Genomic DNA, 25,536 nt, shown 5'->3' on the forward strand with positions numbered 1-25,536 from the left:
ATTCGGGATCAGATTTGGTTTCGGGGCGTACCTCACGTCCGGCACCTTCATCCTGACCAGTTGCTCAATGGTTCTGTTGGCAACGGCGATGAGGCGACCGATCCAACGCTTCTCACCATCAACCTGGTCCTTGAGATTGGCGGCCATGTTCGCTCGGAGCTGCTCCTCCGCCGCCAAGCGCTGGGTCAGGGTCCCCTCCCGGGTTTTGGCCTCCTCGAGCGCCCCCTCGAGGCCCTCTAGCTTGAGCTTAAAGTCCTTGATAGTGTCGTTGGTGGTGGAAAGCTGCTCAGCTCTGCTAAGAACCTCGGATTTGCCTCGACTAGGGCCTCATTGAGTGTGTTCTTCTTCGAGGACAGCTCCGAGGCTCATTTCACCAGGCCATCCCGCTCCGTCTCCAGCTCCTTCACCATGTTGCCATGGGCCAGAGCCTGGGCATCGAGCGCCTCCTTATGCTTGTGGTACAGCTCCTGGGTCTGCGCCACGGCAAGCTTCTCCACCTCTTCATCCTTGCCACGGAGTTTGGCGGCAAGCGCTGCCTCACGCACGCCAAGATCCTCCTCATAGGAGTTCAGCGCAGCCTCGCACTCGTGCCGGATGGCCTCGTCCTTGTCGGCCTGCGCCTTCGCCACCTCCTGGGCCTTCTCGATGTCGGACTGCTTGAGGACGAGCTCCTGTTTGCGCTCAGCCACCTGTTCCTAGGCGGCCTTCAGCTCTTCGTGGGCCTGGCGGAACTAGGCCTGCGCGTCGGCAACATGCTTCTCGAGGTCGGCGTCCGTCTTGTTCACCACCGCCTCCTTGGTCCTTGCCTGGTCTAGGCGGGCGCGGTGGAGCGACTGGAGGAGCCACTCCTCTTGGGAGCCGCCACGAAAGCTCGGCTCATCGACAACCTCGAGCCCAGCGGCGGCAAGCACCTCATCGTCAAAAATCTACCCCTCGGCAGGCACTCCGATGCTCGCCGTCCCCCGAAGGCGGACGAACAAGTTGTCGCCCACCTTCAGGTACCTGCCCGAGCCGGAGGCAGCAGAGGAGGAGGGTTGGTCATCAACCCCCTACTCCTCGGCAGCGGCGCCCCTGCCGGCCTCCCCGGTAGGCCCCTTGCTGGCCTTCTCCTCGGCAGCGGCACCCCTGCCGGTGTCCCCGGCAGGCCCCTTGCCAGCGTCCCCGGCAGGACTCTCACCGGCCTCCTCATCGGTGGCCTTGCCGGCCTCCTCATCGGTGGCCCTACCGTACTCCTCGGCAGACCCCACGGCAGCTTCCTCCACATCCTTGGCAGCCTCATTGGAGGCGATCTTGGTGGCCTCGGCCTCTGCGTCCTTGGCGATCTCCTCGATGGAGGCATCGGTGGTCCTGTGGTCAGCTGAGGGAGCATCTGGATACCGACATGGGGGGTAAGGCAGAGCCAAACCAAAAAGAGAGAGAGAGAGAGCAGAAGAAAATGGCAAACACAGGGATGGATGGGCTCACCTGTGCCGGGCTCGGGTGAGGCAGCTCTCTCTCCACCAACTTCCGGTGTCGGGGTAGACCCACCAGCGCCTAAGTCCACCTCCTCTTCCTCCGTGTGCATGGGCTCGGCGCTTGGCGCCCTTGCCGGGGACGCCCCACGGGGCGGTGTAGTTGATGGAGGCGGCGTGTTGGAGGTGGCCCCCAGTGGGTCCTCCTGCCGGTGTCCTTCTCCTGCTGCCACGGCAAGCTCAGTGCCAAAGAGGTCACCCTTCCCAGCACACGTTGATAAGGAAAGGGTGGTAAACTTACGCTGGGGGCTGAGCCGGGGGCTGCGCCGTGGGCTACCGTCATCCGGGCTGCTCTCCACCACCAGTGGTGCGCCTGGAGTACCTGCCGGGGGCTGGCCGCTTGCCAAAGCTCTAGCCCTCTTTCTCACCCGCTGGGCCAATGTCTCCGTGTCCCTGCCGAGGCAAAACAAGTCAAGATAAACAAACAACACTGCAGGAAAAGACAGGAATAACAGGGATAGGATGCTCACTCCTCCTCTGTCTCCTCGTCTGCTACTTTCCTTTTTCTCCTCGGGCTAAGGGACGAGAAGTCGAAGATGACGTCCTCGTTCGCGCTTGCCGGGAGAGGAGAAGGCGATGGAGTCCGGTAGCGTTTGGATGAAGAAGAGTCAGCCGCCGTCTTCTTCGCCATCGTGGCTCTCTTCTTCGCCTCCGCAGCCCGCGTCATGCGCGCGGCTCCTGTCGGCACGGCCTACCGTGGCTCACCCCTGCCTCGTCGAACCGACTCGCTAGAGCTGGCCCGATACAGGGTGTGTCTCTTCTTCTCGGCCTAGGGGTTGACGGCCTTGGCCTCCTCCTCGAATGATTCTTCAACCTCGTCCCCAGCAGGGGGAGGGGGGGCGAGGCATTGCTACCCGCCTTTTGGGCGGCCCTCACCCACTGGGCGAGTTCTTCTTCCTCTGCAGCAGCAGCGACCTCGTTCTCCACGCCGCCAGCATCGCCAGCCAGCCTGGCAAGCCCCACCTCCGCCGCCCTTTTGGCGATGTAGTTCAGTTCCTCCTGGGTGGTGTCCTGTGTGAGCACTGGCTCATCGTGAGCAAGCTCTTCGACAAGGTTATCGGAGAAGTCCTGCACCTGCTGTGCTGGGGGCTCGACCCAGTTGGGGTCAAGGCCGTGCACGTTGAAGGATGGCATCATGGCGAGGATTTCGGCCTGCCGGGTGTTGTTGCTCAGTGGGACCACACCCGGCGACAGCCCGAACAATGACCCTTTGACGACCTTGCCGGACTTCGTCGCCCCGTCGGTCCTCTCCACCCTGCCATCAGCGTACACATCGAGCTGGAAGAGCCTCCCGCAGTACCAGGAGTGCCCCAGCACCATGAGGTTGTTCTACAGGCCGGTGCGGATCCTCATGATATCAGCCACATTTTGGAAAGCCCAGGCCGACCTCCCTTTCTCGTGCAACGGACCAATTCGGCAGCGGATGAAATATGCCGCGATCATCTCCAGGGTGAGTCCGGCCTTAGTAAGGCGGTGAATCCTGGTGGTGGCAATGGAGAATTTCTTGCCGTTGGGGTCGAGGTCGCTCCAATCTGCGCCACAAGGCAGCGCCTCCCGATGAACTCTCCGGTAGAACTCCGGCGGGTCCTCCTCCATGATCCAGCACCACCGGCCCCGCCACTCTTCCCACCTCTCCTTCGTGGCGCCCTCTGGGTACGCTCCCTTTTCCTGGGCCCTCGGGATCCAGGCGACAGTTCCAGAAAGGGCGCCCCCAGGCTGGACGCGGGAGGGGGGGAAGTAGTGGCGGAAAAGCGCCGTGCTGGGCACCACTCCGGCGAAGTCCTCGCAGAGGTGGGCAACGCACGCCAAATACTCCACCGCGTTCGGCGTGAGGTCCAGCAAGTTGAAGCCGAAAGTGCGCATGATGCCGTTGAAGAAATCGGAAAAAGGGGGACAGAGCCCGCAATCGAAAAAGTCGACGAAGAATGGGAACCATTCCGGGCCGCCCAAGTCGCAGTCTGCGGGGAGCGCACGTGTGGCCGGATGAGACGATGTCACCGCCCCCCACAGGGGCTTGAAATAGTCCCTGAGCTCGAGGGCATCAACCGACGATTGGATGAAGTAGGCGGACTACCACCGCCGCACCGCCGCCTCACTCTTTGGCATCTCCTTCCCCTTCGTCTCTTTGGCTGCGCCCTTGCCTTTGCTAGATTTGGGCGCCATAGTGGCTGGAGAGGGAGCATGGGGCTGAGGATGGTGGGGGAGCGGTGGCGACGAGCAGGAGGCTTGAGGAAGAAGAAGGCGAGGACGGTGATACCGAGATTGGGGGGGGGGGGTGGTACGTCTCCAACGTATCTATAATTTATGAAGCATTCATGCTATATTATTATCTGTTTTGAATGATTATGCGCTTTATTATACACTTTTATATTATTTTTGGGACTAACCTATTAACCGGAGGCCCAGCCCAGATCTGCTGTTTTATGCCTATTTTAGTGTTTCAAGGAAAAGGAATATCAGACGGAGTCAAAAGGGAACGAAATCAACTGGAGAAGTTATTTTTGGAAGGAAAGCCACCCGATGGACTTGGAGTGCACGTCAGGAAATACGGGAGGTGCTCACGAGGGTGGGGGGGGCGCCCACTCCCCTAGGACGCGCCCCCTGCCTCGTGGTGCCCCCGTGGCTCCACCGACGTACCCCCTGCACCCATATATACCTACGTATCGTAAAACTTCCAGAGGAGAAGATAGATCGGGAGTTTCGCCGCCGCAAGCCTCTGTAGACACCAAAAACCTCTCGGGAGCCCTTCCCGACACCCTGCCGGAGGGGGGAACCCATCACCGGTGGCCATCTTCATCATCCCGGCGCTATCCATGATGAGGAGGGAGTAGTTCACCCTCGAGGCTGAGGGTATGTACCAGTAGCTATGTGTTTGATCTCTCTCTCTGGTATTCTCTCTCGTGTTCCCTCTATGGCACGATCTTGATGTATCCCGAGCTTTGCTATTGTAGTTGGATCTTATGATGTTTCTCCCCCTCTACTATCTTGTGATGAATTGAGTTTCCCCTTTGAAGTTATCTTATCGGATTGTGTCTTTTATAAGAACACTTGATGTATGTCTTGTTGTGCTTATCTGTGGTGACAATGGGATATCATGTGCCTCTTGATGTATGTTTTGGTGACCAACTTGCGGGTTCCGCCCATGAACCTATGCATAGGGGTTGGCACACGTTCTTGACTCTCCGGTAGTAGCTTTAGGGCACTCTTTGAAGTACTTTGTGTTGGTTGAATAGATGAATCTGAGATTGTGTGATGCATATCGTATAATCATGCCCACGGATACTTGAGGTGACAATGGAGTATCTAGGTGACATTAGGGTTTTGGTTGATTTGTGTCTTAAGGTGTTATTCTAGTATGAACTCTTGAATAGATAGAACAGAAAGGATAACTTTGAGGTGGTTTCGTACCCTACCATAATCTCTTCGTTCGTTCTCCGCTATTAGTGTCTTTGGAGTGACTCCATGTTGCATGTTGAGGGATTGCTATATGATCTATCTATGTTATTATTGTTGAGAGAACTTGCACTAGTGAAAGTATGAACCCTAGGCCTTGTTTCCTATCATTGCAATACCGTTTACGCTCACTTTTGTCTTTAGTTACCTTGCTGTTTTTATTATTTCAGATTACAAAAACCTTTATCTACTATCTATTTTGCACTTGTATCACCATCTCTTCGCCAAACTAGTGCACCTATACAATTTACCATTGTATTGGGTGTGTTGGGGACACAAGAGACTCTTTGTTATTTGGTTGTAGGATTGTTTGACAGAGACCATCTTCATCCTACGCCTCCTACGATTGATAAACCTTAGGTCATCCACTTGAGGGAAATTTGCTACTGTCCTACAAACCTGTGCACTTGCAGGCCCAACAACGTCTACAAGAAGAAGGTTGTGTAGTAGACATCAAGCTCTTTTCTGGCGCCGTTACCGGGGAGGTTAGCGCTTGAAGGTATATCTTTAGATGTTGCAATCGAATCTTTTTGTTTCTTGTTTTATTACTAGTTTAGTTTATAAAGAAAACTACAAAAAAAATGGAATTGAGTTTGTCTCATACGCTTCGTCTTTTTAATATCTTTCGTGAGAATGATGGGAAGGAAAATTGTGCTCGAGTGCTAGAAGAAGAAATCTCTAAATTGTTTGGCACTAAATATTTGAATGATGAGCATGATTGCAATGTTGTTAGTACGAATTCTTTGAATATCCATGATGCTAATGATGATTGCACTAGTTATGATGAAAATGTCTCCTATAAGCATGTTGATTTTTGTGGAGTAGATTGGATTTGCATGGACACATCAAATAGGGAAGATAGATATTGCAAGAGGCATAAGTACTTAGAAACTAAATTGTTGCAAGAAAGGCTAGATGTTTGTGTTGAAGATTTAAATTATCTTGGCCGTACTTGTGGACTTTGCAATGAAAGTGGTCATTTAGCTATGCGATGAAAATTGTTTCATGATCTAATCGTGTCCAAAAATTTTGATGACTTGATTTCCCTTGCACATTATAATGAACTTAATTTGCTTATGGGCTATGAAGAAATGAAATGTATAACCAACTATCTCCCAGATTTTGCCCGTTATAAACTTCTTGGTTTTGATCTAGAGGAAATTTATATGCATTGCACGGTGAATTGCATTGAAAATCCTTATATTGCCAATTACATAAAGAAAAGAAAGCAAATGGAAGATGATGAGAATACTAATGGAAGGGAAGAGGCTTCCCAATCTCCTCCTATTTCTTATGATGAATCAGGTAACAAGGAGGAGCTTTCTATTAAGCCAATCTCATCAATAAGGATCTCAAAGAGGAAGGTTGAACCTACACATAATGTGAAGAAGAAAAAGAAAAGAAGGAGCAACAAAGGTAAAAAGGTATCCCTCCCAAATGATGTTGCTCCTACTACTACTTGTGATGATGATAATTGCTATACTATTGGTGCTATTCATATTTTTAATGATGAGAGTGATTATGCTTATGATATGAAAGGGCCCAAGCTTGGGGAAGCTATGTTTGATGAGTATGAAATATTTGAGAATATATTTGCTGAAATTAATGATTGTCCCAAGCTTGGGGATGCTACGTTTAATGAAGATGATATTTTTAGCATCACAAGTTTTGATATGCAAAGTTGTTATGATGATAGCATGCCTCCTACCTATGATGATTATATTGATGAAAGTGGATTTGGAAGAGTGTCAACTTTATCTAGTGATTCCACTATCTTGGGAGAGGTTTCAATCGATTATGATGAGAACGAAGTTGCTACTTATGATGATTATTGTGATGAAACTTATGCTATAAAAAGTAGTGATGATTATATTTACAAATTTTTTCATGATTATGATTACCCTTTTTCTGAACATTACTCTTTTAATGTGGAAACAATTTTTAGTGTTCAAGTCTCTTATGATACTCCCACTATTCCGAATGAGAAGAATTTTCCTTATGTGGAGAGTAGTAAATTTTCTATGCTTGTAGATCATGAAAATAATGTTTTAGGTGCTGGTTATATTGTTGAATTCATTCATGATGCTACTGAAAATTATTATGAGGAAGGAACATATGCTTGTAGGAATTGCAATAATATCAAGTTTCTTCCCTATGTGCGTAAATTCTTGAAGCTATGCTTGTGTTACCTTCCTATGCTAGTTGATTATTATTCCCATAATGTGACGCCCGGATAATTAGGCTACAGTAAACCTCCGTTAATGATGCCACGTCACCACGGTTACTGTTGCTAATCTCGCGTTAGATCGAAACCGATTCAAATTCAAATTCAAAAGAAAAGCAAGCAACAAAAGTTTTCAAAAAATTAAAACTAAAATGTTCGGGTTGTTTCAAATAAATCGTAAGCAATTATGATGGAGAAACCAAGATTTTATAGAATGCTTAAATGAGCTATAAGGATTTAAACAGTAGCAAAAACAATTAATTAAATGCCTTTTACAATTAATAAATTACTAAACTATTTTATTTTGTCACCAAACTTTTTGTGGCATTGGGGTATTTTGTAACACTAATTTAGGTACTACTTGTATATTTTATAAAACAAAATTATATAGAAAATAAAATAGAAAGCTAATAAAAAGAAAACAAATAAATACAAAAAAAAAGGAAACAGAACCTCCCCCTGGACCATTCGGCCCAGCTAGCCAGGCCGGCCACAGGCCCAACTGGGCCAAGGCCCACCACCGCTCACTTAACCCCCCACGCCCCCGAAACCCTAGCCCCCACGCACCACTCCCCCCCGTCGCCCCACTTGCTCCCCCACTTCCCCTCGATGGGATCTGGATCGGGGGCAGAGCCCGATTCCCCCGCCTCCGTCCTCCCCCGCGACGCCATCTCACCGGTGCCGCCCGGCACCGAAACGCCTCGCCCTCGCCGCCCCCTCCCGGCCTTCTTCCTCACCCTCCGGCATCGCGCCCGTCTCCCCCGAGCCCCGGCACGACCTCGTCGCCGCGGACCCCGATCCCGTCGCCCCCATCGCTCGCCCTAACTCCGTCGCCACCCACCGCCACCTCACTGACGCCGCCCGCGCGGCCCCGCCGTCGCCCGCCTCCTCAACCTCCCTCCTGCGTGGATCCGGTCGGGGGCAATCGACGCCCCCGATGCCCTGCGCCGACGCCGGACCACCCCGCCGGAGTCACCCCGCCAACCGCCGTCGTCGGCGCCGCCTCCCCGTCTACGTCGCCCGTCCCCACCCTCCGCCTCGACATCCTCCCCGAACACCGTTGCCCCGTTCCCTACTCCCCCTGTGAGCCGCCATCCGTCCTCCTCTCTCCCCCTCTGCCTCGATGTGGCCACCACATCCCGGTGCGCTCGCCGCGCCCGGGCACCTCCAGCCACGCCCAACGCACGCGCCCGGGCACCGCGGCCCTTCCCGGTGCGCTCACCGCGTCCTGCCGCTCCACCCACGCGCCCGTCGCCCAAGCACCCGCTTCGGCTGCCGCCGTCCGGCGACGGCCCCTGCTACCCCGGCCTAACCTCGCCCCTTCCCCCCGTCGGTGCCGTGCCCGCCGGTGCCCTTCTGGGTGCCGCGGCGCTCGCTCCTGGGCTGCACAGCCCCAGGCCTTGTGCCACTGACCAGGGGGCCCCATGCCCCTGTTAAAAAAAAACGAACGGAATTGAAAAATAGAAATAATTATTTAATTAATTAGTAATTTGATTAATTAATTAATTTGCTTAGTTAACTACCTAATTAACTTTGATTAATTAGCCTAATGAACATATTTAGTCTAATTAAACCTGCTTAGTTAAACTAGTCTATGACGATGGGCCCCATTGCCCTGTTTGACCAGTCAACGTTGACCCAGTCAACAGCTGACTAGACTGTTGACTTTGACTCTGACCCCACCTGTCATACACTATGGCTGGCACTGCACTTTGTGACAATAGTTTTACTGATTAAATTTTGGAGTTAAATAAATCAATATAATCATATAAAACTTTGGAAATTCATATAAAATAATCCGTAACTCGGATGAAAATACTTTCTACATGAAAGTTGCTCAGAACGACGAGACGATTCCGGATACGCAGTCCGTTCGTCCGCCACACCCCCTAACCTATCGAACCCGCAACTTTCCCCCTCCGGCTCCTCTGCCCGAAAACACGAAACACCGGGAATACTTTCCCGGATGTTTCCCCCCTTCACCGGTATCACCTACTACCGCGTTTGGGCACACCGAACACCGCGTATTGCCTTGTTATATTTTGTGATGCTTTGTTTGCTCTGTATTCATTATTTCTTCCCCCTCTTCTCTCCGGTAGACTACGAGACCGACGCTGCTGCTGACCAGTTCGACTACGGAGTTGACGACCCCTCTCTCTTGCCAGAGCAACCAGGCAAGCCCCCCCCTTGATCACCAGATATCGCCTATTCTCCTCTATACTGCTTGCATTAGAGTAGTGTAGCATGTTACTGCTTTCGTTAATCCTATTCTGATGCATAGCCTGACATTGTCGCTACATCTGTTGATACCTTACCTGCAATCCTAAATGCTTAGTATAGGATGCTAGTTTATCATCATTGGCCCTACATTCTTGTCAGTCTGCCTTGCTATACTATCGGGCCGTGATCACTTGGGAGGTGATCACGGGTATATACTATACATACATACATACTATACAGATGGTGACTAAAGTCGGGTCAGCTCATTGAGTACCCGCAAGTGATTCTGACGAGGGGGCTGAAAGGACAGGTGGCTCCATCCCGGTAGAGGTGGGCCTGGGTTCCCGACGGCCCTCGACTGTTACTTTGTGGCGGAGCGACAGGGCAGGTTGAGACCACCTAGGAGACAGGTGGGCCTGGCCCTGTTCGGCGTTCGCGGATACTTAACACGCTTAACGAGATCTTGGTATTTGATCTGAGTCTGGCTACGAGCCTATACGCACTAACCATCTACGTGGGAGTAGTTATGGGTATCCCGACGTCGTGGTATCAGCCGAAGCACTTCAGACGTCAGCGACGGAGCGGCGCGCGCCGGATTGGACTGGAAGCCTGCCTTATTAAGGGGCTAGGTCTGCTTTCGGCCGCCCACGCAACGTGCAGGTGTGCTCATGGGCGATGGGCCCAGACCCCTGCGCGCTTAGGTTTAGACCGGCGTGCTGGCCTCTCTGTTTTGCCTAGGTGGGGCTGCGACGTGTTGATCTTCCGAGGCCGGGCATGACCCAGGAAAGTGTGTCCGGCCAAATGGGATCGAGCGTGTTGGGCTATGTGGTGCACCCCTGCAGGGAAGTTAATCTATTCGAATAGCCGTGATCTTCGGTAACAGGACGACTTGGAGTTGTACCTTGACCTTATGACAACTAGAACCGGATACTTAATAAAACACACCCTTCCAAGTTCCACAGACAACCCGGTGATCGCTTTTCCGCAGGGCGACGAGGAGAGGATCGCCGGGTAGGATTATGCTATGCGATGCTATTGGAGATGCTACTTGGAGATGCTACTTGGAGGACTTCAATCTACTCTCTTCTACATGCTGCAAGACGGAGGCTGCCAGAAGCGTAGTCTTCGACAGGATTAGCTATCCCCCTCTTATTCTGGCATTCTGCAGTTCAGTCCACCGATATGGCCCTTTACACATATACCCATGCATATGTAGTGTAGTTCCTTGCTTGCGAGTACTTTGGATGAGTACTCACGGTTGCTTTCTCCCCCTTTTTCCCCTTTCCTTTCTTCTGGTTGTCGCAACCAGATGCTGGAGCCCAGGAGCCAGACGCCACCGTCGACGACGACCTACTACACCGGAGGTGCCTACTACTACGTGCAGCCGCTGACGACGACCAGGAGTAGTTAGGAGGATCCCAGGCAGGAGGCCTGCGCCTCTTTCGATCTGTATCCCAGTTTGTGCTAGCCTTCTTAAGGCAAACTTGTTTAACTTATGTCTGTACTCAGATATTGTTGCTTCCGCTGACTCGTCTATGATCGAGCACTTGTATTCGAGCCCTCGAGGCCCCTGGCTTGTATTATGATGCTTGTATGACTTATTTATGTTTTAGAGTTGTGTTGTGATATCTTCCCGTGAGTCCCTGATCTTGATCGTACACATTTGCGTGCATGATTAGTGTACGATTAAATCGGGGGCGTCACAAGTTGGTATCAGAGCCGACTGCCTGTAGGAATCCCTCTTCAAACTCCTTGGCCGAAGTTGAGTCTAGACATTGCAAAACTTTTACTAACATGGCTGTGTGTCTTACGGGCACACGTCGCCATTGGGTGGTACTAGGATCTTTTACTCCTCGACCTTTACTCTGGGACTCTGAACTCTCTTCTACTAGGGTTAAATGATTTCTACTAAAATCTGACTTTAGGTTCTCGAAAATACTTTCTCCCGGAGAGCCCCTTCAGTCCAGGTGATCGCCGACTGCCCCAGAAGATTTCGAAGTTACTCGCCGAAACTCTTTTGAGACTTTGTGTCCGTTGCTTTTGCAATTCCCTACCATCGAAATATCCCTATGGATAAATACATACACTTGACGTTCTTACTTTTATTCTCAGTTGATCTTGTTGTTACAAGATACCCCGAAATTCTCTCTATTGATCCGAGAATGTCTTGTGCCTACTGTCTTGCAATTCCTTGTCACCTGAATACCCCTATGGAAAATTCTCGCATTTGTCGAGTATCCGCTTATCCCCAGTTGTTCATGTGTTTCACAAAAGTCTTCAAAATAATATTCGATCTTCCGAAAATCCTCTAGAGCCTTTGGCTCTTGAAATTCTTGCTTGCTTGCATTATGGTTAATCCCATAAGTCTCGTAGTCTTAATGACATTCCTTGTCATTATCATTTTGAGTCTGTTGACTCAATATGTTTGCGAATACCCGCAAACATCATTGATCCTTATAAATTACCTTCCGGCTGAGCTGCCATTCTTTTAACTGGAATTGGTTCTCGACCAAACTATCTGTCGTCGATTGTGCCTCTGGTATATTCAATTGATCCATCCTTGATCAGAACGTCTGCTTCTGATCCTTTGTTGTGGAAATCATAATTCCTTTTTATTTAAGCTTTGAATTATTCAGATGATTCCATAACCTGTTGCATTTGCATTCCTTCCTCTTCTGGTTGAGTACCGATACTCATATCAGGTCCTTTGTGGACTATCAAGTCCTTTGTTGGATTGTTATCCGACAGTGTCCTTCACATTTGAACCCTTTGTGAGTTCTTCCCCTTATACATGATGCCCTTGTTAAGTTGTATCCTCTGCTTGGCCAACCATGCTCTGCTTTCGGGCTTGTGTTATTTACTCTGGAAACTTGTGGTATATGTTTCTAAGAAGCCCCTATGGGTTGAACATATGCCTTCTCTAAACCGTGTGAACCCGAAAGTTTTCACGAGTCATACTTATCTGGTATTGCACCAGGTAAAACTTTCAACAACTAATGTCATCTTCGAAATACGAGAGGTGAATGGAAGATTATGCATTGAGGAAGTGGGAGTCGACCTTGAACTTTGTGTTCATGCCCATGGACGCGATGTATATCCTATCATGGAAGCTTCTTGTAATAATAACTATTTCCTTGATAGCTAACATATGGTATCTGTGAATTGATCTCTTGCAACCGTGGTTCCGACCATGATTGTTCTTCTTTGATTCCATTTCTCGGACAAGTTAAAACATTTGTCTTCTATGGATCGATACACCAGTCCAACCTTTACTTTGATCTTGTGTTGAGTATTACCCCCCTGGTATCTCGAGATTATCATGGTACTGCATAACTTCCTATGAGTTCTTCATCAAGTACTACATACTCACTGATTACAATTTTTCATGGACTCTGAGTTATTAAACACTCAAAGACACCGATAATTGAACCGAGTCCGCATTACGGTTCAACAACTCCTACTAATATTCTTTACTTACGAGTTTGTACCCGATCATGTCATTCCTAGCCTGATCGGTTATATCATTACCATGCTAAATTTTAACTGTGCTACCTGGTCCTTAATCCCGGAGCACAACTTTTGACAATGAGCTAAGATTACGTCGATCTTCCTCGTCATATCAGTTCGCCTTGAACAACAATCTTGATTTCAGGTTTGTGTCGTACCTATGGTTCCAATAACCTCTTGCTTCATCATTCTTTTGACTTGATGTGATCGCGGATCGATTACATCTTCGTGGAATCTCTCGGCAAATGTGTCATGATCACCATCTACATTCTGATGCTCTTCCAGGATATCAAGTGAATTAATGATGAGAAATACCATCCTTGCCCTCGATACATTGATTATCGTCGACCACTTTATTGCCCTCCCACCAACACAAGCTTGTTCATGTTTGGTGTTATACCTTGAGTTCCTTGCTATCCAGCAATTGTTCCTCTTTACCTTGGAGTATTACCATCCTTTATGTCAAGAATGTTCTGAGATTTGTTCCACCTCTTGAGAATTCTTGACATAGAAATACTTCTCACCATCACCATTTTTCTTGGTCCCCGTGTTAATTCCAACAAGTGAACGGTGTTGTTTGGATTCTTTCCTTCTAGCAACCCTATTTCTTTGAAGTTAATGGTCGAAAGTTCATTCTTAGGCTATTGATTATTGAATCACCATTCTGACATTGGTCGTGCAACTCAACCCATATTTCGGGCGCACCTTTCAACCAATGTTTAATTGGGTTTGTTCTCCTTGAGTATACCTCATTATATTATCTGATTTGACAAATGTTATTTCTTTGTTCACATAATTGTGGAAATCCATCTTTTGAAAATCTCAATGGATTGTCGCTGAGTCCATCAGCCACCTCCTCATCCTCAACTTGGTTTAATGATGAACTATTGCTTCAAGAACCCGCTCCCATAGTTCATTTCCCGAGAATCTTGCAATGTCATTTCGTCGATTTGCGTTGCACCTTTTCTTCTCAGGTATCCTAAGTCTGAGGTATCATGACACCAATTGGATCTGAATCTCGATCAGTTATGATGGTTGGGACAATTTTCCAGGAGTTATGTTGTTGGTCCTTTGATGACCCGGTAACATGATGTCATGCCTAGCACCCCCCCCCCCCCCGGCTGGAGGACCTATCATTATAGATTCCTTTCAGCAGGGTTATCCATTCATCCATGAGGGAATTGTAATACTGATTCTACAAGTTATTCCAGATGGATCCTTCGTGATTCCAAAGTCTGATCTTCACCTGAAGGCCATGACAATGCTATCTCGAAGCATGTCTGCGATACTCTGATTTTCAACAAGAACATCCGAAGCCCAATGCTAAATGTTTCTTGCTCAATTATCCGAACACCGTTGTATGGGAAATGTCATGAAATTTCTCTCCCCTTACCTAAAGGGTTTTCTACATTATATCCTGTCATGGATATCAATCTCTACTTGTCCTTGGTAAGGATATACCCTTGAAATATGTGTTTGGACACATTTTCCTTTCCATTGTTCTGTTTAAACCTGATAATCACTTTTCCTTTCCATTGGTTTGTTTGACCTCTCTTGTGGTCTATATAATCTAAGTAGTAATGATTCACTGCTTATGTAAACACCTCGGTGCACAATTCCGTCAGCAAAACCCTGTTACTATTGTTGATGACATTTCGGTAACCACCGATGGACGGGAACCTTGCCTATTGGTCCGCCTCGTTCAACGAGCAGGAAAATGGTTCTCTTCGTCCCTCGCCCTTGGTACCGATGTTGTTGTCGGCATAGCTGACAAGCTATTCACTGACATGCCTCCCTGTCGCGGCTGTGCAAGATGTCACCACCCTTCCTACTTTCAACCCGCATGGTGGGCCCATAACCCACAGGTCCACTGGATCGAAACCTGACTCTTCTTTACAACTCGGATTCTAATGCATCCTTTGCACCTGGCTTGTATGTGATTCACTAGCTAATTGCTATACCGTTATTCATCCTAGAATCAAACACCATGTTATTCTCATTGTTCAAACCCCTATTCCAGCTTCTGTCTAGTCATCGAATGATTGCCTACCCGTTTGAAACTTTGGTACCATCGTATATTGCACTCAACGAATTCACTAAAATACAACTCGTGGGGTACCTTGTGTATTTCCCATTGAGTTCACCGTCAGATGCCCAGCTTTGTGGATATGCGTTCTTTCGGAGTTTTTCCCCTTGGTCGTGTTCGTAGGATGATGGAGTTTCTGAAGAAAGGACGTCGACTTCATCATGATGACCTGCAGCAGAGAAATGAAGACATCAACGTAGTGGATCTACCTCTTCGAGAAGAGTAACCAAGACCAAGAAGGATCGTTAGAGTTTCGTAACCTAGTCTTTCCCCTTTACTCCCCTCTTAAATCTCGGGACGAGATTTCTTGTAGTGGAGGAGAATTGTGACGCCCGGATAATTAGGCTACAGTAAACCTCCGTTAATGATGCCACGTCACCACGGTTACTGTTGCTAATCTCGCGTTAGATCGAAACCGATTCAAATTCAAATTCAAAAGAAAAGCAAGCAACAAAAGTTTTCAAAAAATTAAAACTAAAATGTTCGGGTTGTTTCAAATAAATCGTAAGCAATTATGATGGAGAAACCAAGATTTTATAGAATGCTTAAATGAGCTATAAGGATTTAAACAGTAGCAAAAACAATTAATTAAATGCCTTTTACAATTAATAAATTACTAAACTATTTTATTTTGTCACCAAACTTTTTGTGGCATTGGGGTATTTTGTAACACTAATTTAGGTACTACTTGTATATTTTATAAAACAAAATTATATAGAAAATAAAATAGAAAGCTAATAAAAAGAAAACAAATAAATACAAAAAAAAAGGAAACAGAACCTCCCCCTGGACCATTCGGCCCAGCTAGCCAGGCCGGCCACAGGCCCAACTGGGCCAAGGCCCACCACCGCTCACTTAACCCCCCACGCCCCCGAAACCCTAGCCCCCACGCACCACTCCCCCCGTCGCCCCACTTGCTCCCCCACTTCCCCTCGATGGGATCTGGATCGGGGGCAGAGCCCGATTCCCCCGCCTCCGTCCTCCCCCGCGACGCCATCTCACCGGTGCCGCCCGGCACCGAAACGCCTCGCCCTCGCCGCCCCCTCCCGGCCTTCTTCCTCACCCTCCGGCATCGCGCCCGTCTCCCCCGAGCCCCGGCACGACCTCGTCGCCGCGGACCCCGATCCCGTCGCCCCCATCGCTCGCCCTAACTCCGTCGCCACCCACCGCCACCTCACTGACGCCGCCCGCGCGGCCCCGCCGTCGCACGCCTCCTCAACCTCCCTCCTGCGTGGATCCGGTCGGGGGCAATCGACGCCCCCGATGCCCTGCGCCGACGCCGGACCACCCCGCCGGAGTCACCCCGCCAACCGCCGTCGTCGGCGCCGCCTCCCCGTCTACGTCGCCTGTCCCCACCCTCCGCCTCGACATCCTCCCCGAACACCGTTGCCCCGTTCCCTACTCCCCCTGTGAGCCGCCATCCGTCCTCCTCTCTCCCCCTCTGCCTCGATGTGGCCACCACATCCCGGTGCGCTCGCCGCGCCCGGGCACCTCCAGCCACGCCCAACGCACGCGCCCGGGCACCGCGGCCCTTCCCGGTGCGCTCACCGCGTCCTGCCGCTCCACCCACGCGCCCGTCGCCCAAGCACCCGCTTCGGCTGCCGCCGTCCGGCGACGGCCCCTGCTACCCCGGCCTAACCTCGCCCCTTCCCCCCGTCGGTGCCGTGCCCGCCGGTGCCCTTCTGGGTGCTGCGGCGCTCGCTCCTGGGCTGCACAGCCCCAGGCCTTGTGCCACTGACCAGGGGGCCCCATGCCCCTGTTAAAAAAAAACAAAAACGAACGGAATTGAAAAATAGAAATAATTATTTAATTAATTAGTAATTTGATTAATTAATTAATTTGCTTAGTTAACTACCTAATTAACTTTGATTAATTAGCCTAATGAACATATTTAGTCTAATTAAACCTGCTTAGTTAAACTAGTCTATGACGATGGGCCCCATTGCCCTGTTTGACCAGTCAACGTTAACCCAGTCAACGGCTGACTAGACTGTTGACTTTGACTCTGACCCCACCTGTCATACACTATGGCTGGCACTGCACTTTGTGACAATAGTTTTACTGATTAAATTTTGGAGTTAAATAAATCAATATAATCATATAAAACTTTGGAAATTCATATAAAATAATCCGTAACTCGGATGAAAATACTTTCTACATGAAAGTTGCTCAGAACGACGAGACGATTCCGGATACGCAGTCCGTTCGTCCGCCGCACACCCCTAACCTATCGAACCCGCAACTTTCCCCCTCCGGCTCCTCTGCCCGAAAACACGGAACACCGGGAATACTTTCCCGGATATCTCCCCCCTTCGTCGGTATCACCTACTACCGCGTTAGGGCACACCGAACACCGCGTATTGCCTTGTTATATTTTGTGATGCTTTGTTTGCTCTGTATTCATTATTTCTTCCCCCCTCTTCTCTCCGGTAGACTACGAGACCGACGCTGCTGCTGCCCAGTTCGACTACGGAGTTGACGACCCCTCTCTCTTGCCAGAGCAACCAGGCAAGCCCCCCCCTTGATCACCAGATATCGCCTATTCTCCTCTATACTGCTTGCATTAGAGTAGTGTAGCATGTTACTGCTTTCGTTAATCCTATTCTGATGCATAGCCTGACATTGTCACTACATCTGTTGATACCTTACCTGCAATCCTAAATGCTTAGTATAGGATGCTAGTTTATCATCAGTGGCCCTACATTCTTGTCAGTCTGCCTTGCTATACTATCGGGCCGTGATCACTTGGGAGGTGATCACGGGTATATACTATACATACATACATACTATACAGATGGTGACTAAAGTCGGGTCAGCTCATTGAGTACCCGCAAGTGATTCTGACGAGGGGGCTGTAAGGACAGGTGGCTCCATCCCGGTAGAGGTGGGCCTGGGTTCCCGACGGCCCTCGACTGTTACTTTGTGGCGGAGCGACAGGGCAGGTTGAGACCACCTAGGAGACAGGTGGGCCTGGCCCTGTTCGGCGTTCGCGGATACTTAACACGCTTAACGAGATCTTGGTATTTGATCTGAGTCGGCTACGAGCCTATACGCACTAACCATCTACGTGGGAGTAGTTATGGGTATCCCGACGTCGTGGTATCAGCCGAAGCACTTCAGACGTCAGCGACGGAGCGGCGCGCGCCGGATTGGAACGTAAGCCTGCTCTTGTATTAAGGGGGCTAGTTCCGCTTTCGGCCGCGTACGCAACGTGCAGGTGTGCTATGGGCGATGGGCCCAGACCCCTGTGCGCTTAGGTTTAGACCGGCGTGCTGGCCTCTCTGTTTTGCCTAGGTGGGGCTGCGACGTGTTGATCTTCCGAGGCCGGGCATGACCCAGGAAAGTGTGTCCGGCCAAATGGGATCGAGCGTGTTGGGCTATGTGGTGCACCCCTGCAGGGAAGTTAATCTATTCGAATAGCCGTGATCTTCGGTAACAGGACGACTTGGAGTTGTACCTTGACCTTATGACAACTAGAACCGGATACTTAATAAAACACACCCTTCCAAGTTCCACAGACAACCCGGTGATCGCTTTTCCGCAGGGCGACGAGGAGAGGATTGCCGGGTAGGATTATGCTACTGCGATGATACTGGAGATGCTACTTGGAGATGCTACTTGGGGGACTTCCATCTACTCTCTTCTACATGCTGCAAGACGGAGGCTGCCAGAAGTGTAGTCTTCGACAGGATTAGCTATCCCCCTCTTATTCTGGCATTCTGCAGTTCAGTCCACCGATATGGCCCTTTACACATATACCCATGCATATGTAGTGTAGCTCCTTGCTTGCGAGTACTTTGGATGAGTACTCACGGTTGCTTTCTTCCCCCTTTTCCCCCTTTCCTTTCCTTCTGGTTGTCGCAACCAGATGCTGGAGTCCAGGAGCCAGACGCCACCGTCGACGACGTCTACTACCCCGGAGGTGCCTACTACTACGTGCGGGCCGCTGACGACGTCCAGGAGTAGTTAGGAGGATCCCAGGCAGGAGGCCTGCGCCTCTTTCGATCTGTATCCCAGTTTGTGCTAGCCTTCTTAAGGCAAACTTGTTTAACTTATGTCTGTACTCAGATATTGTTGCTTCCGCTGACTCGTCTATGATCGAGCACTTGTATTCGAGCCCTCGAGGCCCCTGGCTTGTATTATGATGCTTGTATGACTTATTTATGTTTTAGAGTTGTGTTGTGATATCTTCCCGTGAGTCCCTGATCTTGATCGTACACATTTGCGTGCATGATTAGTGTACGATTAAATCGGGGGCGTCACACATAAGTTGTTTGCTCACAAAATCCCTATGCATAGGAAGTGGGTTAGACTTAAATGTGCTAGCCATATTCTTCATGATGCTCCCGTTATGTTTCAATTCTTATCTTTTATGTGAGCATCATTGTCATCATCATGCCTAGCTAGAAAGGCATTAAAGAAAAGCACTTGTTGGGAGACAACGCAATATTTATACTTACTGTTTTGGTGTCCACATGATTATGCTACTGTAGTAATCATGTTTTATAGCTTTTGTTTCAATAAAGTGCCAAGTAGAACCATTGGGAAGACTTGGGTGAAGTTTATATGATCTTTCTGTGAAAAACAGAAACTTTAGCGCTCATGAGATTAGCTGCCATTTTTTACTGTAGAGTGCTTTTAGGTTCACTACAAGGATCCGGGTCTATTGCAACAAAAGCATTTGTTGCAATAAGTACCCAATTGTCGCAATAGGTACCTATTGCCACGACATCATGTTCGTTGCCAGGCGTTGCGACAGGACACATGGTAATAGGTTATTGCCACAAAAAAATAAACGTGGCAAGAAAGCGTGCTATTGCAACAACAATGTTGCAAGATGCCACATTTTTTCTCGTGGCATCGTGCACTTGATGCCACAATTTGGTTTGTGGCAATAGCTTAATGCAACACATAGCAAACCGTGGCGGTTTAGTTGTTTGTGGCGATAGGCATTTGTGGCAATAACCTATACCAACAACTCTTTTTCGTGGCGCGTGCTCTTTCGTGGCAATAGTCAATTGTGGCAATACCCTAAGGCAACAACTCTTGTTTTTGTGGGTATAGTCCTTTCGCCACGAACCCTATGTTTGTGGCAGTAAAGTATGGCAACGACTCTTCAGACATGGTAATACTAAAATTGCAACATACTCCTTTCGGTGGTGATAAATAGTTATCACAACGGACAGACTGGTTGTGGTGAGAGGTTGTTGCGACAATATGAACGTTTCATGGCGAAAGGCCTATTTCACCAATACTGAATTCCGTGGCAACAATTAGTTATCTCAACGGACTGAGTTTTATTGTGACAAGTTATTGCGACTATATGAAGTGTTTCATCGCCACAGCCTAGTGCTAGAAAATAGGTCAGCGTGGCGACTAAGATTTGACGCAACCCTAATTTTCATGGTGCCAACATGTTGCAACCAAAAGTAGCTTGTGGTAATAGCCTACTGTAACCAGAAAAAAAAATACAGGCATTCAATTACATGATTCAGATAATGCATATATGGTGTAGATTCATCAAACATCAAAGTTTGCATAGCCAATATCCATCACAATGAACTGTAATATAATTTAGCATGCATTCAACATACTGAATGTGCCATCCTAATTAAGAGAGAAGATTAAATTGTCCGTGGTCTAGAGTCCATTCCAGCTAAATCTTTGGATCCTGCTATGAAGAAATGAGAAATTTATTTAGCTCAAGTTAATTGAAAATAGAAAATACTTAGTCAGAAAAATAAAGAAACAACACAATGACTAATTAGCAGAAAGATATAACCACTATCATGATAATTGTATAATTACTATATTCAGGCATGCATGGGTATCTTCCTGACGAATTGTCATGAACACAACAGCTACCAAGCAAATTCTTGTGCATGTTGTACTACTCCATCAACAATTAGGTGCTATGCAAAAAGAATTGGATAATTTCACAAAATATTTTGTAGTTCAAACACAAGAATAATTACCTAAATTAATCAAACTAAATTTCTCCGAAACAACTACATGCTGGCACAATTTCACAATTTCTAATGGTGAGAAAATTGTTCTATTCCTGGCTTCCCTCCTGTATGTGCTTCAGCAACAAAAAAAAGTACAATAGTGCAAGCAAGTAGATGGTTGCACATTATGAAGGCCATTTACGTATCAAATAAAGGCCAACATGAAGACAAACCAAGCTTGTGACTTACCATTGCTCGAAACATTCGAGAATTCATTGTTGCAACTTGTATGAGCGTATTTGGAGCAATTACATTGTGCCTTGTACCTAGAGTCCCAGTTGTACTAGCGGTCTGTAAAAGAGAATTTTGCAAGTTTGGATTCCTATTTTATTTGCAAATCCTTTTCTTAGGCATCTGCATATAGAAGTGCACTTTTAGCAATGCAAGTAAGCAAATAAATCTGACAAGTTCGCAAGCATATGACTATAATCACCTGATGTTTGCGTCTGTTGGATCACCAGAAGGATCTTGCGTTCAATTCATCATTGTGCCCTTCTGTGCGTAATATCATAATTTGAGTAAATTTCAGAAGAAATGCGATACGTAAAGCAGGCATAAAAAAGTAACCAGAAAAATATCTATTCAAGTCTCTATACTGAAGCTGCTGTAAGCAAAAATAAGCTAGGCTTCAAAAATTAAATGAAATCAAATTGTGTTATAGCGTGCAGAACAAAAGCATGCAGAACAGAAGTCTTTTAGCATACCATATGTCTATAATTTTGATTTAGAAATAGAAAGCTAGGCTTCAAAGATCAAACAGAGCATATATATGTGTACATCAATAAAACGTAATCAAGTGTATACTAAAGCTGTGAAGCATACACATGACACACCAATTAGAGCCCATCCTGACCAGGCTACTCCAAATACATACACATGCAGTAACCTAGCCCGAATGTCGTAAGCAAACTACCAAGGTTAAATAAGCTGAATGTGGCAGTATGCTTTAGTATAGGCACATACGCTTTTAAGAAGTCCGGACAGTGGTTCTGGTATTAGCTTGGTAATATTTTACATAGTGAAAAGGAAAACTTGGGACTATTTACACCAAATGTGGGACACTCCAAAATACAAAAATAAATTAGTCGTGGTCGTGGTCGTCGTCGTGGCCGCCATGGCTGTGGTCACTGTGGCTGAGGTCGTGACGACATTGACGACAGCAGGTCGACCGTCTCTCAGCTCAACGTGAGTGCCGCCGCCACCTCCGGCGAGGGGGCATGTTGCATCCCCGGGGTTGTTGAAGTGGCGGATCCAAGAATTCAACTTTGGGTGTTAAAAAAATCACCCTAACATCAACTTTTTTTTTCTATTTCAGCCTACGTTTGCTTTTAAAAAATTAATTTGTTATTCTTTTACTAATGGAATAAATTACATCTGGACAGTTCTATGTACAAAGATACATCTCTAAATCCAAACAGAAGCTACACCTGAATGCAATTTCAAATTGGAACTTTGGAGGGGATTGGTGAACTCTTGGCTTGCTTAGACTAGTTTATCTGGACTGAAGCTGAGTTGATTAACTCACTCCCGCGTACTCTCTGAAGTCTGAACTCAAGCATGTACGCAGTACTTTTTTTTCATATACCTATGCTGGATCCTCCCCTGGGTTGCTGTAGTAGGAAGGTGAGGCTATTGCATCCAAAGTTTTAAATAGCGCGCTAAGCATCTTAGCGTCGGACCTCTTTCAAATGCTATAGCGTGCTATAGCGGAGCTATAGCGCGCTATTTAAAATGTTTGTTCATTTGTTTGGACCAAAGTCTCTTAGCGCAAGACCTTTTGTAAACGCTATAGCGTGCTATAGCGGAGCTATAGCGGGCTATTTGAAACAGTGATTGCATCCCTGCCGGAGGCGAGAGTGACTAGATATGCCTCACAGGAGTATAGACTTGATTACATACAAATGTGATGCACGGCGGCAGTCAGCGTGGTAGTTCTACGACGGAAAGGGGGCACTTCCATGGCCATGTCGTCCACCGCCTCCTGCTGCCCCTCCTCCTCGTCTCCCCGTGGCCGCCAAACCAAGATGGCTTGGTCTAAAACGCTTAAACTATAATCTAGTTGGGCTGGAATCTAAATGCAATCTGTACACATTGCTTGCACATGTCAAATGAAGGATGATGAACTATTTTTCCAGCACAACAAGCAAACACTCCATTAACATTAGAAGAAAGTCTGATTTTACACAAGCAAAGGTTAAAGATTGAATGTTCAGTGGAACACATAATATAATAGTAAAAAAAGACACAATTGTAGCATCAGATTGGCAGCAAGATTTTCTTATTCTTGGGCATGTAGAGCTCTATATAAATTGAACCAAGCCAATGGATCAATTTGGCGTAAGCAGGACCAACCCAAAACCATGGCAAAAAAGGGTTGAAAGCTAGCTCAGTTGATGAATTTGTTACAGCTGAAAAAAATAGGTCCTAGACCATCTCTGAAACCAACCATCCCTGCATGTACATAGTAAACTGAAACCAAATCCAAGCTACTCCATGGATAGGATATGATAGGATCGTCTTGGAGCAAAGCAAACTAGTTTGTTAGCTATAGGAAGGGGGAGGGAAACTAAAACGCTGCAAGGAGGAAGGAAGGGTCGTGGCCTTACCGCCGCCGTGGTGCAGGGGCGCCGGAAATGGCTGGCAGTGGAGGATCGGACGAAACGGGAGGAAAAGGGAGGCCCTGACTGTTCCATGGTGGCGTCCCTGCATCTGTCGAGCTGCAACTTCGTGGGGAAGGAAATCAGGGGAGGGGATCAAATCAAATCGAAGAGAAAGGATGGGCGAGGGTTGACCTTGAAGCGCAGCCACGTGTGTGCCCACGTGGCACTCATGGCCTCCATCGAAGGAAGCAGCCTCCCACGTTGACCTTCATCATGGGATCCTTGACGAAGCCCTCTTCTCAACCATGGGAGGAAGCTGGATAGGGAGGAAGAGGACACCGGTTCTGGCCGTGGCAGATCTGGCTGCCACCCGACCCGCATCAACGGTACCGGCGCCACGTGCACTAGGTTCGCCTTAAGGGAAGTCCCCGCCTCTGGGGACGAGGCTGTCGTCGCGGCGGTTGCGGGACGCATAGGGGCAGATGGCCATGGATGGGGAGGTGGCGGCTACCGTGGATGGGGAGGGGGAGGATCTGAAAGAGGAGGACGGTGAGATCAGGGGAGTCGGGGCGGACAAAGGGGAAGGAAGAAGCCGGCGGACATCTACATAGGACTGCTTGCCGTTGGATCACGGAAGAGTAGACGGTCTGGATTTGTGATCCGTCGGTTGGTTCGCTCAACCAATCACATCGCAAGTTATTCCTCGCGCTGGATTGCCACATCAGCACCATCCATCCATCACGGTCCCAATGGTGTATATGAACGGACCTAATTGTTCAAACCATGACGGTTATGGTGATACTCCCTCTTTATCTGTCATGATGGGTCTACCAATTTGGGGTGCCATCCTCATGTTGCTTATATATGACGGATTTTGCGAAGAACCAGACAAATCATCATAAATTATGACAGTTTCTGACAATGTCATCACAATTCCATCATCGATTGACTTGTTTTCTTGTAGTGGGATGACCGGAGAGCGGTACGGGTTCGAGAGAAGTTGCGGAAGCTGCCGGGGAAGAAGAACCAGCGGTTGGTGCGCGCGCGGGTGTGGGTTGGTGCGTCGCTCGAGGCCATCTGGGCCACGCTCGCCGACTACAAGGGCCTAGCCGGTTTCATCCCCGGCCTCTCCGAGTATTGCCTCCTCCAGGACACGGCTTCCGCCCGCCCCGTAGGTGCTGCGCTGCACATATATAAGGAGGAGATTTGGGAGAAAGGAATAACCTAAGGTAGTGTTCATTCGATGGACTCCGGTTGGTGTGGTTCGTAGTGTCGACACCGACATGACGCCGTGAGGATGGAGGAACCCGAACGAGAGAGCTCAGATCCAATCTTGACGATTTGGTGAAGAGAAATAATTGGCGGTATTTGTGAGGGGTGTTTAGCGGGGAAATTACAAAAGGAATTGGAGGGAGACTGAAGGCTTTAGCGGGAAGGTTAATTAAAAATTAATTCCCTAAAGCAGAGTACACGCTTAGTTGTTTGTTTGGAAAGCAATTTTTTTAAGGAAACATTTAGAATAGTGAAATAAATTGGAAAAAATATATTTTGAATCAATATGAAAATATATCTGCTGCTGAAAATGATATTACTAATTTTTTTTCGTAAAAGGTTATTTGCTGACTAGCCGAGATAGATGTCCGTGTCACTGCCAATCTTACATGACGGTTGTGATGGTGGGGAGAGTACGTAGTCGACACAAGATCAACAAGTAGTTTATGCATGCATGCATACATACATACATACATACATATACAAGGGATCATCATGTTAATCATACAACCAAAATCCAATGCCACCACATATATTCGACATTTTCCAACTAGTAAACCCTAGGTAACTGAACTAGCTAGCTAATCGTAACCATCGCTCCCGGGCTGCCAACTCACCCGGGCTTCTAGTGCGAGGACAACGCCGATCCATATAA

The 25,536-nt window shown here is 48.2% G+C and overlaps 1 long non-coding RNA gene across 1 annotated transcript; it reads right to left on the reverse strand.

Annotated features, from left to right (window-relative positions):
• Positions 1–20,633: 20,633 nt before the first annotated feature.
• On the reverse strand, positions 20,634–24,202 carry LOC123043437 (uncharacterized). The gene is made up of 5 exons (XR_006419191.1): positions 23,802–24,202; positions 23,616–23,726; positions 21,443–21,504; positions 21,199–21,363; positions 20,634–20,672 (listed from the first exon to the last, which is right to left on the reverse strand). It is a non-coding gene; the product is annotated as an uncharacterized lncRNA (long non-coding RNA).
• Between the last annotated feature and the right edge of the window lie 1,334 nt (positions 24,203–25,536).

Source organism: Triticum aestivum, chromosome 2B (assembly GCF_018294505.1).
Source record: "Triticum aestivum cultivar Chinese Spring chromosome 2B, IWGSC CS RefSeq v2.1, whole genome shotgun sequence".
NCBI classification, from domain to species: Eukaryota; Viridiplantae; Streptophyta; class Magnoliopsida; order Poales; family Poaceae; genus Triticum; species Triticum aestivum.